Source organism: Mauremys reevesii, linkage group 12 (assembly GCF_016161935.1).
Source record: "Mauremys reevesii isolate NIE-2019 linkage group 12, ASM1616193v1, whole genome shotgun sequence".
Taxonomy (NCBI): Eukaryota; Metazoa; Chordata; order Testudines; family Geoemydidae; genus Mauremys; species Mauremys reevesii.
The window spans coordinates 44,338,638-44,355,517 of NC_052634.1; the positions used below are offsets into that span (position 1 = coordinate 44,338,638).

At 51.0% G+C, this 16,880-nt stretch overlaps 2 non-coding genes across 2 annotated transcripts; both read left to right on the forward strand.

Moving 5' to 3' along the window:
* The first annotated feature begins 4,483 nt into the window (after positions 1 to 4,483).
* On the forward strand, positions 4,484 to 4,557 carry TRNAT-UGU. Its single transcript has one exon. It is a non-coding gene; the product is annotated as a tRNA-Thr (tRNA).
* Positions 4,558 to 10,619: 6,062 nt separating this feature from the next.
* TRNAV-CAC lies at positions 10,620 to 10,692 on the forward strand. Its single transcript has one exon. It is a non-coding gene; the product is annotated as a tRNA-Val (tRNA).
* The last annotated feature ends 6,188 nt before the right edge of the window (positions 10,693 to 16,880 follow it).

The following is a 16,880-nucleotide window of genomic DNA, read 5'->3' on the forward strand; positions in this document are numbered from 1 at the left end:
CTTACAAGGATTGTGCAGTAAGGTCTTTTCTTTTCATGAGAAGAACTACAATCACAGAAAGGAGCCTGACAGACAAGCCAGGTTCAGCAAGGAAGAACTGGCTGGCCAAGCCAGGATCTCCTGGTGAGTAGGAAGGCTCTTCATCCAGCTCTTCCCAAAGATCACTATCTAGAGGCCACTTCCCACAGAGACTGATTATGGTTACAGACACATCCTGAAATTAGAGCAGGATATTTTAAAGCTTTATCTCACAGTAAAGTAACACAATTCAACCATGTCGGCACAGAGGAGAAAGCACTCCGTCATTTCACAGTTATTGCTACTGATCTCACTGACAAACTTCCTTTTCTCAGGGCTGCTCCCAGCACTTTAAGGAGTTTTTCCTCTTCTCCCTTCCAGCTGTGGTGATGGGACTGCAGCAGCTCCCCGGATGGCCAGCTTTGCTCTTTCACTTACATCCTTCACTGCTTTGGCTGAAGCTGTGTTTGCCAACAGTTTAATCTGTAGCTGAGACCGCAGGTACCAGCAGCTAGTTACAAAGGCTCAATTCCCATCACCAGCAGTGGGAGGTTATCCTGGGCTGCCAGGGCTGCAGGATTTGGCCCATGGACAGTCAAGGTGCTACAGCAGCTACATTCTTACATGCTGAGTCCTGCAGCCTATTACCAAACTGCTCTGCCATAGTCTGCAGGGCGGCCTGACTTGCTGAGAATCTGGCAGAAGAGAGACCCTGGAGCACAGAAGGAAAATGTCCTCAGCAGTCACAGCCGGCAGGAGCAGCAAAGACTGAGTATCAGACACACTTTTTCACCAGGGCAGTAAATGTGCACAACCCCCTGATATATTCTCAATTCACTCCCCCTCCAAAGGAAGCCCTATTCTGCTCTATTACACTCTCATGGGAGGAGAGGGAAGGTTGTCTCATGGATAAATAACTGGTTACAAGGTAGGAATAAATGGTCAGGTTTCAAAATGCAGAGAGGTCAATAGTGGTGCCCCCCAGGGGGTCTGGGACAAGTGCTATTCAACATATTCATAAATGATCTGGAAAAAGGGGTAAACAGCGAGGTGGCTAAATTTGCAGATGATCCAAAACTACTCAGGAAATTTAAGTCCAAAGCAGCCTGCAAAGAGTTACAAAAAGAGCTCACAAAACTGGGTGAAAGGGCAACAAAATGGCAGATTTGTTGATAAATGCAAACTGATGAACATTGGAAAACATAATCCCAATTATACATATAAAATGTCGAGGCCAAAAATAGCTGTTGCCACTCAAGAGAGATCTTGGAGTCACTGGGGATAGTTCTCTGAAAACTCAGTGTGCAACGACGGTCAAAAAAGCAAAGAGAATCTTGGTGATCATTAAGAAAGGGCTAGAAAATAAGGCAGAAAATATCATATTGCTTATGGCCAACCACATGCATTGGCCTCCCCTCAGGCAGGGGACTTATAGGCCGTTCTGCCAGTTGGCGTTGGCAGCAGCAAGGGCTGGGTTAAATGCCTAGGGGAGGAGAGAGAGTCCTGAGAGAGAAGCAATAAGAGCAGAGTGCAAACCAACCAGCTGAGGGTCTCACAGGAGTCCTGAAATAACAGTAGCTCCAGGTCCCATCAGGGCCACCCAGGGGGGAGGGTAAGTGGAGCAATTTGCCTCGGGCCCAGCAGGGGCCCCCACAAGAGTTTTTTGGGCTTCCTGGAGTGGGGTCCTTCACTAACTCTGGGGGCCCCGGAAAACTCTAGTGGGACCCGGGCCCCCGGAGATTCTTCCGCTTTGGCAGCAATTCGGCAGCGGGGGGGTCCTTCCGCTCCGGGACCCGCCGCCGAAGTGCCCCAAAGTTATTTTATTCGAATTTCCTGAATCGAGTTCATACATTCAATGTTATGTGTCCCCACTAAAGCATGTGAATTCGGGGGAGTGCATCCACAGTCCCAAGGCTGCATCGAGTGGCAGAGCATTGCACTGTGGTAGCTATCCCACAGTTCCCGCAGTCTCTGCCACCCATTGGAATTGTGGGTTAAGCTCCCAGTACATGATGGGGCAAAAATATTCTCACAGGTGTTTCTGGGTGTGTGCCGTCACTCACTCCTCCCTCCGTGAAAGCTACGGCAGACGCCATGTTGCCAGCATATGGTGCAGCACAGTGCACCAACTGTCTCTGGTATGTTGAATCCACTTCAAATGTCCTCTCCTCTTTCTATCTACATTTTCATCTAATCATTTCGCGCCATTTCTCGGTCATCGTGAACAGAGCCTCACAGCTTCCAACACTTTCTCCAGATTGTCTGTGCTGGGCTCCCGTGGAAGCTACAGAAGGCAACAATTCCCCGCCATCTCTTGGCCATCATGAACAGAGCTGCACAGCTTCCGCAGCAAAATCTGCAGGTCCAAATCAAGTCTCTGGAGTACATCCATAGCTGGGATGGGTCATTCAGTCCTTTGTAGAGCTTCAGTTTGTAGCAAAGTCCCTCCAGCGGTATTTGCCTTCTCTCAATGGGTCAATTGTGTAGCTGATGGTCCTTAAAGGGCCATCAAGCAGGCTAGGCAGAACTGACACCAACTTGTATGGCTGGGGTGTTCCCCAGAAGCAGAGCACAAGTTTGAAATACAGGCAGCATAGAGCCAATATTCAAAACGTCAACTACAAAAATGATACACATCTAGAGATAGCATCATTATAATCAGCCAATCAGAACCTCTCCATAGACCCCTTACACGACAACCTTTCTATAATATTGGCTGCAAATATAGAACAGTGGTTGCAACGGTGATCTATACAGTTACAGATTATGTCAATAACGTCACAGGAGGTGACACGCCATCAGTGAGACTGATACTGGAATACTGCCTCCAGTTTTGGTGTCCTCATTTGAAAAAGATGTTGTGATACTGGAGCTGGGGCAGCAAAGAGCCACCAAATGTTCTGAGGGCTGGAGAAAAATGTCTTCTAGGGAGCTATTGAAAGACCTCAACCTGTTTAGCATATCAAAAGAAGATTGAAAGGTGACTTCATTGAAGTGTTGAAGGGCCTTAATGGAGAGAAAAGATTGGCTATTAAAGGGCTCCTGAATTTAGCAGGAGAAAGACATAACAAGACCCAATGGCTGGAAGGTGAAAAGAGAAAAATTCATATTACAACCAAGACACAAAAATTCAACAGCGAGGATGTTTCACCACAGGAACAAGCTACCAAGGAAAGAGGTGGATTCACCATCTCTTGATATCATTTAATGAAGACTAGATGCCTTTCTGGGATGTGTTTGCCCCAAAAGTAGCTCTTGTGTCATACAGGAGGCCTGTGATATGCAGGGGGTCAGATTAGATGCTCTAATGGTCTCTTCTGGCCATAAAGTCGACTAATTTCTGAAAAAACTGAGTGTAGTATTGGGAGCAGCGTCTGATGTTTTCCTGTCTAGCTGGCTTGCTTCCTAGAACGAACGCTTCTTGAGTGGGGTGATCCACAGGGAGTAGCTCAAACCTCCAAAGTGCCTGGCCAGGGGCAGGACATTGGCACAGCAAGGGAGGGTGTGGCAGTGACATCACAAAGGCCTTTGCAGGACCTCAGACTATTGGTCAAAGGTGGTAGGAGGAGGTGACCTCACAGAGAGATGCTGACATCAGCCAGGCAGGACAGGTGCGAGGGCCAGGAAACCTCAGAGACCCCTGTGGCTTTGCTTCAGCAAGTCTCCTTCTCCAGGTCTCTCTTTGAGGACTGAGAGAGTATTCGGGTTCACGGATGTGAGCGCCAGGAGGAACCTCTTTTGAGTTTTCTCCTTCCCTTTTAGTGATTTTACTAGAAAACAGACGTCCCTATTTAGACGGTAAGAGCCTCCTTGAGGGAAGGGGTGTCATGGGGGTGTCACTTTCAGATGCCGATGCCCCTCCCCGCTTTGTAAGGAAGTTCCCACCACCCTGCTCTGTGTTCGCAGGGTGGGAGAGAGCAGCATCCACGGCAGTGATTTGCTCCTGGCTGCCGGAGCAGAGCAGCAGACTCAGCTGTCAGAATTTCCAAGAGCGATGAAAGGGGAGGGGCCCATCGCTCTGTAGCAGGAGTGCAGGGCAGGTGAGTTCACGGCGGGCATTGTGGGATACTGGGGAAGGCCATTTATGGTGGTATAATGAACAGCAGCGTTTACTCTGTTACTTTAAGTTTGCTGCAAAAAGCTCTAGGCCTCTCATCGAAGTCGTTTTATTTTGTCAGCAAAACAGGGCAGTTTTGTCACCAGACATGGCATTGCAGTGTGTACACCAGCCACAAGCTACCGACCGAGAGAGCGTTGTGTGTTTTCACACACCTGAGCAATATAATTCTGCTGAAACAACTTTGTAGTGCAGACCTGGCCAAAGATTCACTCACATACAGCTTGCAAGGAAAACGTCACCTGCTTCTCTGCTTTGCAGAATCCAAACACAAGCAAAGCTTGTCAGGCCCTGGTGGCGATGGTAGGGAGTCAGGTGTGGGCAGACACTGTATTTTAATTACCCACAGGCACCATGGCTTAGCTGGCTAAAGCATCTGTTTTGTAAACAGGAGATCCTGGGTTCAACTCCCAGTGGTGCCTTGTTGATTGGTTGTTGGGACACCTGCTTTTGGCTACTGTCAGAAGACAAGATTCAGAGGTAGATGGGCCTTTGGTCTAGCCCAGTGTGGTTTTTCTTATGGTTTAAATAACACTCACAGGCACTGATAATAGAGTTACTGAAGGTTTGGGAGTTAGGGCAGGTAGGTCAGTGGTCCAGTCCCCACACAGATGACCTGTCTCCCTCTGGGACAGGGGCAGGTCTGAGCTCTCACCCAAATGCTCATTGTGGCTGCCAGAATCTGTAGGCAGCTCATTTAGTTTACGGCAAAGGTTGAGTCCTGCTTTGTGCACCGTGTGTGAGAATGAAAATCCTAAGCTGCCATTTGAAATAATGAAAGCAGCAGGACGTGTTATTGTGCTTGCCCCAAAGCAGACAGACCAATGGAGAAATGCCGTCAAGTCCAAGGTAATACTCCCCTGCCATTTTACCTTTTTTGCTTGCTAAACTCCTTCTTATCTGCCCGGCCCAGGCTGTCCTCTGCCTCAGCTGCTGCTCCCGGCCTGCTCTAGAGTCAAACACGCAGGGCCCCCAGGGGAACAGAGGCTGGGACAGGGCAGCAGCCTGGGCTGGGCTGGGAAGATGCTGGGAGTTCTCGTTCCCTGAGAACTCGTCCGGCTCCCTTCTCAACAGCAAACAAATCAATTCCACGTCCCCTCCCTAGAAAAACCAGCTTGGAGCCAAGGGCAGCAGGGGATGATTCCCTCCAGTTCCCACCGAGGCAGGAGAGAACCCAGGGTGTTTCTAGCAGAGTTTATGGAACTGACGTGGGGAAACCAGCCTTTAATAACAGGCAGTTCCAGTTTAAACTAAGTGTTTTTAACAATTTCTACAACATTAAATAACCCTTCAATCGTAGTGTCACCATCCATAAAATTGCTTCAGCCTCCTAAGTGCACAACTAAACATCTCTTCAAATCCAAGGGAGTGGAGATCAGTCAATGTTCAGAGTCATCCCACATAAAAGAACCATGTTGTGGTACATACTGGCCCCATCATGTGGCCATCGCTTTTCCCTCCTCCTCCAGAGTCAGAATGTGATCAGCTCCCACTGAGGGGGTGCAACACCCCTCCCTTGGTCTCTGTGCCAGAGCTCCTATCAGCTCAGTGTCCTTCCCAAGAGTCGGCTGCTGAGAGGGTTGCAATGGGGTAAATGAAGGCAGAGGAGGATTGTTCCTGATGGGGTTTCTTTGTGTTGCTCTGTGATCCTGCTGGAGGAAGCATCATTTGTGTTTGTTTCAGTGGCTTGGGTTGGTCTCAGGTTGTGACCATGGGTACAGGGATTCCTGCACTTTCTGCTCTTAGCCCTCAGGAATGGACAATGGAGCAGCTTCAGAAATTGGATAGAAAGTAGCCTAAAAAAGTGTCACATAAGTGAGAAGAAAAACAGCATCATCATCTGGTGGTCTAGTGGTTAGGTTTTGGCACTTTTACTGCTACGGCCTGGGTTCAATTCCCAGTCAGGGGGAAAGTGACTTTAAACCAAAACTGCTTCAATTATTCTTCACTTACAACATAAACAAATCCCTGGTATTTTCCTGATTCCCCCCATCTTCCCAGTGTCTCCATGGCAGGGCTGGCTCCAGGCACCAGCACAGCAAGCAGGTCTGTGGGGTGGTCAACGGAAAGGGGAGGCTTCAGCAGCAATTGCTCCTTTTCTGAGGGAAGGACTTGAGGCCAAAAGCGGCAGTGGTAGAGCTGCAGTTGATTGCAGCTTTTTTATTTTTTTTTCTACTTGGGGTGCCAAAAACACTGGATCTGGCCCTGCTCCATGGAAGACAATTTGTTAAATCCCAGATGAGTGCAGTTCTATCAGTTCTCAGTGACCCTAAGAACCAGCAACCTCCAGGACAGCACGTTTGGCCCTCAGAGGAGGGAATGTGTCCCCCATGCTGCTCTTAGGCCACTGGATGCTCTGGGAATAGGACAGCTCTGAGTGTAACCAGCAGCCCAGCTGGGGATGTAGTGCAGCGGTAGAGCACATGTTTTCCATGTGTGAGGTCCTGGGTTCAATCTCCAGGTTCTTCTTTTCACCCTGCTACTTTGCTCATGCCCAGAGGGGATGTAGCCCAGCAGTCTCCCTGCAGGAGTTTCAGTCCTGCTCAGTGAGGGGCAAGTGCCAATTGCATGGAAGGTCGGGGGCGGTTTCTGCTCCTAAGTCACCTCAGTACATGTAAGATTCCCACCCGCTGTGCTGCTTGGGACAAGGGTAGATGAGAAGGGCGAATCCTCCAGCACTGGAGGGAAAGGTCCCATCTGCACAGACTGAGAGGCAAGGAAACAGAGGGGCAGTCAGTGCTCAGAGAGGAGAGAGGTCAGTGATTTACACCCACCAGGGGACACTGTCTTTTTGAGTACCACAGGGGTAGCTGTGTTGGTCTGGATCTGTAAAAAGCGACAGAGTCCTGTGGCACGTTATAGACTAACTGACGTACAGGAGCATAAGCTTTCGTGGGTGAATCCCCACTTCGTCAGATGAATGGAGTGGGAATTCTGTGCCTGGCTAGCCAACTACAAAAGCAATTTCTCCTCCCTTGGTGTTCGCACCTCAGCTGCTAGAAGAGGGCCTCATCCTCCCTGATTGAACTAACCGCCTTATCTCTAGACTGATTCTTACCTGCATATTTATACCTGCCCCTGGAAATTTCCATGACATTCATCTGACAAAGTGGGGATTCACCCAAGAAAGCTTATGCTCCAATATGTCTGTTACTCTGTAAGGTGCCACAGGACTCTTTGTCTTTTTGAGGCGAGTGCAGCTGGCTTGGGATGGTGCTGACGATGGATAGAAAAAAGGCTGGAGTCAATGACTGATGAGACCACAGAAGGGGAAGGGGAATGGCAGCCCCACAGAAGGTCCTGGGTGCTCAGATGCCCCAGTTATTGCACCCTGGCCTGTCACACAGAGAGAAAAGACACCGAGGGACCCAGCCCCCCTACAGTGATCCCATGGACAAGAACCTGGCTGGGAGTTGGGTGAAGGTTCCCTCTGGGCAAAGGGGAGCTGAAATCCCTCAGTGTCCTGGAATTTAAGCAATGGAAGCTTCAAACCCTGCACGGGTGTGGGCTGAGGTGCATCAGCAGACGGTTGGGCTGGACAGGGGCGGCAGGTTTGTATAATTTTTGGTCATTCCCAGAATGGGACCAAGTCCTGCCCCACCCCACAGCTGTGTAAGGCTCTGGGGGGGGGAGTTTGGGTGTGGGAGGGAGAGGGATTGGGCTCTGGGAGAGAGTTTGGGTGCAGGCTCTGAGCTCAGTCAGGGGGTTGTGCTGCAGCAGGGTGTGTGGGGGGCAGGGTCTTGGAGAGAGTTTGGGTGCAGGTGTGGGGTCTGGGTTGGGGGTGCAGGAGAGGGTGAGGGGTGCAGCATTTACCTCGGGCATCTCCCGAAAGCAATCCGCACCCCCTTCTGGCAGCAGCCCCTAACCAGGAGGGCCGGGGGCATCTCTGAGCATGGCTGCCCACAGACTCCACCCCTGCAGCTCCCATTGCCACAGTTCTCCAAGTTGGCTCTCAGGGCGGGGGCAGCATGTGAAGATCCCCCCACCCCCACCCCAGGGGCCGCAGGGATGTGCCAGCCGCTTCCGGGAGTGGGGTGCCACATGGAGTGAGGGTGGGCAGGAAACCACCTTAGCCCTCTTGTGCTGGTGGTGGTGGTGGCAGGGGTCCTCGGGCTCTTTTAACTTGACCGGGGCAGCAGGCGGGACCAGGGGGACACTCCCAAGGGCCTAACGTTGCTTTGCACAACAATAAATCTTGGAACAGGACAGAAATGAAATGGCAGCAGAACCTAAGGAATTAAAAGCCTCCGGATTCTTGTGTGTGCACTGACTCCGAACGGAAACTGTCATTTGACTCGCTTTGTGTCTGCGGCTGGTTTAAAATATCAAAGCAAAATTATTTCAGTGATTGTGACCCTGGGTTTGAGGAGGCTTTGGTCTTATTAAAATGTAACTAGCATGTTACACTTGTGTTTTTAAAGGTGGCTTCCCCATGCAATCCCAAGTTGTTCTTTCCACAGCTGACTGATGGTGGGCAGCAGGGGATCTCCCCAATCTGGGGGAATCTCTCTGGGTCCAACTGTTAGTTCTCCATCCATTCTCCCCCTAATCACAGACACCCCTCCCCATTATCAGTGTTTTAGAGCGACCCCTCCCTCCCTTTATGGGATACAGACTCTGTGACAGATACTGGCTGGGGCTCCTCTCTGCACAGCCCCAGTGGGGAAGGAAAGAGACGGGGTGGGGCAGGGCAGGGAGGCGAGGGGAGAAGATGGGCAGGAGTCAAATGGGACTAAACCAGAATCGAGGAGATTTTCTTCCTGTTAAAATGTCCTGGAGTCTCATCAATGAAAAGCCGCATCTTGAGTTAGGTTTGATGCATCAGCCTTTCAATTACCAGGCAAAGGTGTGAACCACAGAGACTGATAACTGCCTGCTTCCCAGCTTGCTCTAAAAAGCACCTGCAGTGGTGCAACTGGTTGGTATAAAGGGGGGCTACTGCTGGGGTTATGCGTTCAAGCCTTGTCTGAAGTACTGGTTTTTGTTACCCATGTAGCTTCCCCAACTTGCTTTGCCCAATGCACAGGGAAAGTGCCCTGCTAGGGAAAGGAGATTGAGTTCTAACATGTGTCAGTGGGTGCACAGCTTGGAAACATCCACCCTGTGCTGCCATTAGCTCCAGTACATTATTCACTGGCAGGGAGAATTGATTTATTTGCTCCTGTGAAAGCCGCCAGGACAGGTCTGTGAGCACCAGAGCTCCCTGCTTTTTCCAGCACACCCCTGGCTCCTTCCCTGCCCCAGTCACTGCTGTAGGAGGATCCTATATGTACTGAGCCTAAACATTTCACTGGGCCTTCTTAGCACAGTTGGCAGCATGTCAATCTCATAATTTGAAGGTCTCGGAGCTCAAGCCTCAGAGAAAGAAATGGTTCTGTTTCCTGCTTTGAATTTTCTAAAGGAATTCAGAGAAAATAAAGTAGAGGAGAGTGGTTTTTAGACACCCTCCCACCCATCTAACACACAGAGGCTTTTCCAAGGCATTAACTTTTCCTTCTCTGTGCAGTTTGTATTCTCCATAGAGCAAAATAAACCAAAAACATGCAAGTCTAAGCCTAATACAGTACAAAACTCAGTACAGATAAAATCTCACCCTCAGAGATCTTCCAATAAGCTTCTTTTGCAGACTAGACTTATTTCTTGTCTGGGCCCAATCTTTTCACCTCGTATAGTCCTTGTTCCAGCTCAGGTGGTAGCTAGGGGATGTCTCATGACTGCAGCCACCTTTCTTCTGTTTCACCCCCGTATACAGCTTTGGTACAAGGCAGGAATCTTTTGTCTCTCTCTCCTGGGGAAAAGCCCCAGGTTTAAGATGGATTCCTGTACCAGGTAACATGGTCACATGTCCTGTGAGACCCCAAGCCTTCATTCTTCCTGGCCTGACTCACAGATGGTGCAGGACAGAGCCATCTCCAGTCAATTGTCCTGGTTAATGGGAGCCATCAAGAGTCCAAACCACTATTAATGGCCCACACTTTGCATCATTACAACAGGACCTCAGAGTTATACCGGTAGTTCATATTTCTAGTTTCAGATACAAGAATGATTGAATCATACAAATAGGATGAACACACACAATAGATAATAAGCTTTGTAATGATACTGTACGAGACCTTTTGCATGAAGCATGTTCCAGTTACATTATATTCACAGGTTTCAGAGTAGCAGCTGTGTTGGTCTGTATCCACAAAAAGAACAGGAGTACTTGTGGCACCTTAGAGAATAACAAATTTATTTCAGCATAAGCTTTCATGGGCTACAGCTCACTTCTTCGGATGCATTCCTAGCCTCGGTTTGTCAGAGGGTGGAGATGGATGGCAGGAGAGAGATCACTTGATCATTACCTGTTAGGTTCAGTCCCTTTGGGGCACCTGGCATTGGCAACTGTTGGCAGATAGGATGCGGGGTTGGATGGACCTTTAGTCTGACCCAGTATGGCCATTCTTATGTTCTTATGAAGGAAGGGGCAGAGCCCTGTGACAGAGTTTCTGTAGTGTAGTGGTTATCACGTTTGCCTCACATACAAAAGGTCCCTGGTTCAAAACCAGGCAGAAATATGCTGGCTTAATTTTCCCAGCTCCTGCTGTTGTAGGGGCAGCAGTGATTTCTATGCTCAAAAGGACTGTTATACTTCCCCTGCTCCCACTTTTGTCTCCTCTCCCTCTCTGAATGCCTGTGAAGTGGCTTTTCCCCTCCCGCTCCCCCCTGGAATGCTCGTGGGATGAATGGGCTGGTTGAAGAGCAGAAGAGCTTCCAGGTAGACAAGGTGTCTGGGACGCTAATTAGGCAGCGATCACACACCCAGAGCATAGACACTGCCCAAGGTGGAGTGTGACCCACCAGATGCAGCCAAGTCATCTCTAGTCGCAGGCCATGAGGTGCAGGCCCTTAAAAGGGGAAGGGGCCCTGGGCTCAGGAGAGCACTCACAAGCTTGTACCTCCAGTGAATGCCCTTCGCCTGGACCGCCTGGCCAGTGGTTCACAGCGTTGGATTTCACTGTGCCTCAGGGAGACTTACCTTCATCGCACCATACATAGCTGCGCTGTGGGACACTTACCTTGCAGAATCTTGACATCTCCAGTGCCGTGCCAGTCCTGGGAGCGTGAGTATGCAAGTGCGAGTGTGACTCCCCCACACCCCCTGCTTATTTTGAGCTTAGCTGTCAGTATTATAAATGTGCTACTTTCTGCCAAACTCTGGTGGGTCATTAGTCCTCCCTACGCTTACTAGCTGGCCCAATATTGGGTAACACCTGCGATAAACTCAACCCCTGCAGGGCAGAGGGTGGTGAAATGAGCTTAGAAAAATCCTTGGCATCAGCAGGGGAAAGCTCGAGGATCTGGGCCAGGCACCTTTTGAAGCCTTGTGGCTTGGTCTCCTCTGCCCTTGGAGATTGGCCTATGGCGGCCGGCTCTTCCTGCTGCCTCCTTTGTGTGACTTGCCAAAGGAGGGAATGAGGCAGGAATGGGGAAAAAGAGGAAAGTCGAGCTGAGGAAGGCAGGGCAGAAGCTAAGCGCCTTAGTGCGGCTAAGTGGGGTTAGTAGAGCACCACCTTATGCTTGCCCAATGAGGCTAGACCAGCATTGAGGAGCTTTTCTGTCTGTTAAAATGTACTGGATTCTCATCACTTAAAAAAAACACCTCCATCTTCACTTGGGTTTGAACCATCAGCCTTTCAATTAGCCACCAAAGTTGTTAATCACAGGGTGTGTCTACACTACGGGATTATTCTGATTTTACAGAAACTGGTTGTGGCCTCCCTCCCCCATAATTCAGCAGCTGGAAACACACCTGGAAGACAAAGACTGAACTGAACTGAACTGATTCAGAAACCAGAAGAGAATAATAACAATAATACTTTCAAACCAAAGTCCCCAAACAGACTAGTATTGGTTTGTCAGCAGAAAATTTTCAGTTTGGGGAATTTTGTTTTCTCAGTCAGACCTTGCCAAGGGAAGCAGGGAGAAAATGTTGGAGTTGCCTCCTTCAGAACAGCTTGGCCTAGACACTAGCTCTGGTTCACTGCTCTGGCCTTGCTCAGGATGGGAGCACTTTAATTATTTGGGAAAATCCCATAGTGTTTAGGGGAGAAGATGAGGATGTTCCCTTTTGAGATAAAAACTAAGAAATACAGGACTAGAGAATTTTTTTTTTTTTTTTTAGAAATCTGGGATTTAGACATTTAATTTAAAACAAGGGAGGGGATCTGTGTTTGCCCCAAAAGTAGCTATTGTGTCATACAGGAGGCCTGTGATATGCAGGGGGTCAGGTTAGATGCTCTAGTGGTCTCTTCTGGCCATAAAGTTGACTAATTTCTGAAAACCTGAGTGTAGCATTGAGAGCAGCATCTGATGTTTTCCTGTCTAGCTGGCTTGTTTCCTAGAACGAACGCTCCTTGAGTGGGGTGATCCACAGGGAGTAGCTCAAACCTCCAAAGTGCCTGGGCAGGGGCAGGACATTGGCACAGCAAGGGAGGGGTGTACCAGTGACATCACAAAGGCCTTTTGCAGGACCTCAGACTATTGGTCAAAGGCGGTGGGGAGGTGGTGACCTCACAGAGAGATGCTGACATCAGCCAGGCAGGACAGGGGCAAGAGGCCAGGGAAACCTCAGAGACCCCTGTGGCTTTGCTTCAGCAAGTCTCCTTCTCGAGGTCTCTCTTTGAGGACTGAGAGTATTCGGGTTCAGGTACCTGAGCGCCAGGAGGAACCTCTTTCGAGTTTTCTCCTTCCCTTTTAGCGATTTTACTAGAAAACAGCCGTCCCTGTTTAGAAGGTAAGAGCCTCATCGAGATTTGAAACCTGTTCAGTCTGATCCATCAGGTGACAGTTGAATTCTAGGCATGGAAAACACACGCTTAAGGAGGCAGAATTTTATTCCAAACCTGGGATTTTGTCCCTTAGAATCACTGGGGACATTAGGGTTTGTCCTTTTTGTTTCACCTTTTCCTCCCTCCCTCCCTCCCTCCTTTCTCTTTGTCTCTTGCTTCTTTTGTCCTTTCTCCTGTTCCCCTCCCAACACCAGGAGGTAGGTAGGGTGTGTGTGTGTGTGTGTGTGTTGCGGGGGAGTGCTCTGCAGCTCCCACTGTGGGAGGTCAACCCAAATATGTGGGGCTGAAATAGTGCTCGGGCAGTGATCCCCATCAGTGACCTGGGCCATCCTTTGGGCTCTCTGGTGAGAACCCTCAGCCCCCCATCCTCAGTCTCTACCCTGATTGGCTGAGCAGGGGGTAATTGACAGGGAGGACACTCAGGTCCTTGTTCTTCTCTCTTAAGGCTAAGTAAATAAGTCATAACCACTCATATGTTTGACAAATTTTGCTGCTTCCCTGCATTAATGGTCTCTGAGCAGTTCATGATTCTCTCTAACATTGCAGTTCTCCTCAAATACTTGCTGAATAATTACTGTGCACTGTTGTTGGTCTGGAGCTCATCTGAGAGCACGTTATTCAGGTCATTCAGTGTCTGAAATTCAAGATCCGATGGTTAGTTTGAAAATCAGGGCTCTTGGGTCCTATTCCCAACTCTGCCACTGACTGGCTGTGTGACCTAAGACAAGTCAATTCTCCTTTCTCAGCCTTAGCTTCTCCCTCTTTCAAGTAGGGATAATAATGATCCGCTCCTACCTACCTCATGGTGGGTGGAGGATGGGATCCATTGGAGAGTGTCACTAGGATTAGTGCATAATATGAGGTGTCCTATCACGTTTACTCAGAGCAGATTATGACATAATAGAATAGCTGAAATAGTCTATTTTATTTGTATTTTTTATTTTGCAATTGTGAAGAGCAGCAACTACTTAGCTCAGACTGAAGCATCTTATCTAATGTTTGTGATCTAAGTGTCTCCCCTTTGTGTGCGAAGAGACAATTTAACACACTGTGACAAACAGGAGATGCTTTTGTTTTGCAACAAAATATTTTTGTAAAGAACTTTCATCCCACTTGTTTTGATTTTGAGAAACAAACTGGTTTAGTCTGAAGGGGATTTTCTGACAGAAATGGTTTCAATGAAATTTCCCCACCATCTCGATTCCTGGGCTCTATCCCTGCCTCTGGGGGTTTGTTGTCAGAATAGTAGTCAGGACTGGGGGCGTCTCTTTCTGGCTTTGGCACCGCCTTGCTGTGTAGGCCCTTGGGTAGGTCACTTCCCTTCTCTGTACGTCAGACTTCTCCCCATCTGTCCAATGGGAACAGGGACAATTCTCAAACTCTGGGCAGTCGCGAGCCTGAGTGAGATAAGGGGCATTAAAACCCTCTGTGAAGGAGAAAGGGGAGTTTCACGGTGTTTAGCACCAAGGAATTCTAAAGTTTGCTAAAATGTCTAGTCTGTGGAAACAAGAAATGGTCGGGACCAAACTTTTTAACCACTGCCTTTTTTAAAGCCCATTCAAGGATGAGTCCCTGTCTCTTAGGTACCTGGGGGTCTTTGCCAGCAGGAGAGAAGAGGTTCCTGCCTCTGTTTTTGTGGCCTTAACAAACCAGGTGTTGTGCCCCAGTTCTCGTCTGAGATCCCTGAAAAAGAACATCTTCCCATCCATGAACAAGACAGGACCTATCTTTAAAAGGGGAACAAAGAGACCCCTGGGACTTACAGACTAGCTAGCCTCACTTCCACAGCTGGAGAGATACTGGAATACATTCTTAAACAATCAGTTTGTCAGCAGCACCTCCAGGACACTTTGGTTCTTAGGACTAGTGAGCATGGATTTGTCAAGAACAAATCATTCCAAACCAATCCTCTTTCCTTCTTTGGCAGGGTTCCGGGCCTAGTGGAGGTGGGTAAACAGTAGATGGGATCGATCTCGGTGTTACTGAGGCTTTTGACTCAGTCCCGTAGGACATTCTCACAAGCAAAGGAGGGAAATGCCGTCTAGATGCAATCAGTGTCATGTGGGTGCAGAGCTGGTTGAAAGCCCAGACTCCAAGAGCCCTTCTCCATGTCCGGCTGTCCAACAGAGAGGGTGCACCTAGTGGGTCCGGCAGGGAACAGTCTGGGATCTGGTACTATTCAATAGTTTCATGAATGATTTGGAAACTGGAGTGGAGAGCAGGCTTCTAAAATTGGCAAATGACACCAAGCACTTTGGAGCACAGGACTGGAATTCAAAACGCCCTTAACAAATTGGAGACTTGGTCTTCTTGAGCCAAACTCCATGGCTGGGCCCCTCTCTCTAGACTGGGCTGAAGTGAAACCCCAGAGCCAAACCCTCCTCCTCCTGGGCAGTGCGCTCCGACCTGGAATGGTCAGATGCTGCTTAGCGCTGTCAGAGCAGCTTTGGCTGGGGGATTCTCCCAGCACTTTCCACTAGCGGGAAAGTATTAAATCCCCAGCAATGGAACTCAGGAGTCCTGACTCCCAATCCCCTGTTCCAGTCACTCCAGGAAGGGGGGTCGGGGCGCTGAGGCGGGGAGGAGGGGGAGTGGTGAGGACAGGGATGGGGGGAAAGGGGAGGGGAGGGGAGGGGCGCTGAGGATGGTGGGGAGGAGCAGGGCAGGGGAGGGCGAAGGAAAGGCCGGGCAGAGCGGACAGGGTGGGGAGGGGACGCCGGGGCGGGGCTGGCGGGAGGGTCACAGCGGGGACACTGCAGGGGCTGGTTGGGGGCTGAGGCCCCGCGCCCCAGGCTGCCGCTTGTGGGGCTGCTCCCCGGCAGCTCAGCCCCCCCCCGCTGCTGCCGCCCAGGCCCAGCTCGGGGGGGGGGGGTGAAGCCCTTTCACTCCGCGCTGCCTCTGCCCTGTGCCCCCCCAGCCCGGATCCCACGCGGGATTCGAATCCCAACGGCCGCAGCGCGCGCCCGGGGCGGGGGGGGGCAGCGAAGCCTCGGGGGGAGGGAACCGGGGCCTCCCCCCACGCGCCGAGTCTCTGTCCCGCGCTCTCTCCGCCAATCAGGGAGCGGGGAGGGGCGCGGCGAAGTGACGAGTTACGGCCCCTCCTCCAATAGAGGCCGCGTGTGTGTGAGAGAGAGAGAGAGAGAGAACTACGCTTCCCAGAGTGCACCGGGAGGGGGCACGTTGTCTGAGCAACCGGCCCGTCACTTCCGCTCTGAGACGAGCCAGGAACTACAACTCCCAGCCTGCCCCGGGGCGCCTCCGTCATCTCCAGCCCAGGTGAGGGCGGGTCCCTGGGTCAACCTGACACCTCCCCCCCCAGCGCAACTCCTCATCCCCACCCCGCCCCCCTCCGGCTCCTGAGGCGAACTCGCGTGTCCCGGGCTCCCCCCACCGCAGCGCCACCAGCGCCCCCCCCGCCTGCTTCTCCCTTGGCCTCCTCTCTCCCCATTTGGGGGCGGGGCGGGGCTCTTGGATGGAGCCATATGGAAATATGGGTAGGGGCAGGGCTGGGAGCCAGGACTCCTGGGTTCCCCCCAGCTCTGGGAGGGGAGGGGGGCGAGTGGGGGAGGGGCTGGGGTGCCTGATGCCCTCGCGGTGACCAGCAGAGCCCCCCCTGCAGCTTGCCCCCCCCCAACCAGGCGCTGGGTGTGCTGGTGCCTGGAGCCACCCCCAGTTCCAGCCCCTCTGCCCAGGCAGCTCCCCCAGCCTGACACACACACCCAGCCCCTGCACCCGCCCACCCCAGGTCTCCTCAGCCCAGAGGGGAGCCCCCCGGCTGAGTGGGGAATCAGAACCCCCCCGAAATTACCCTGGGACCAGCATGATCTGCCTCTGCCCTGCCCTGCTCCGCATGTATTCGGAGTGAGTCAGGGCTTGGCTACACTGGAAACTTCAAAGCCCTGGGAGCGCTTTGA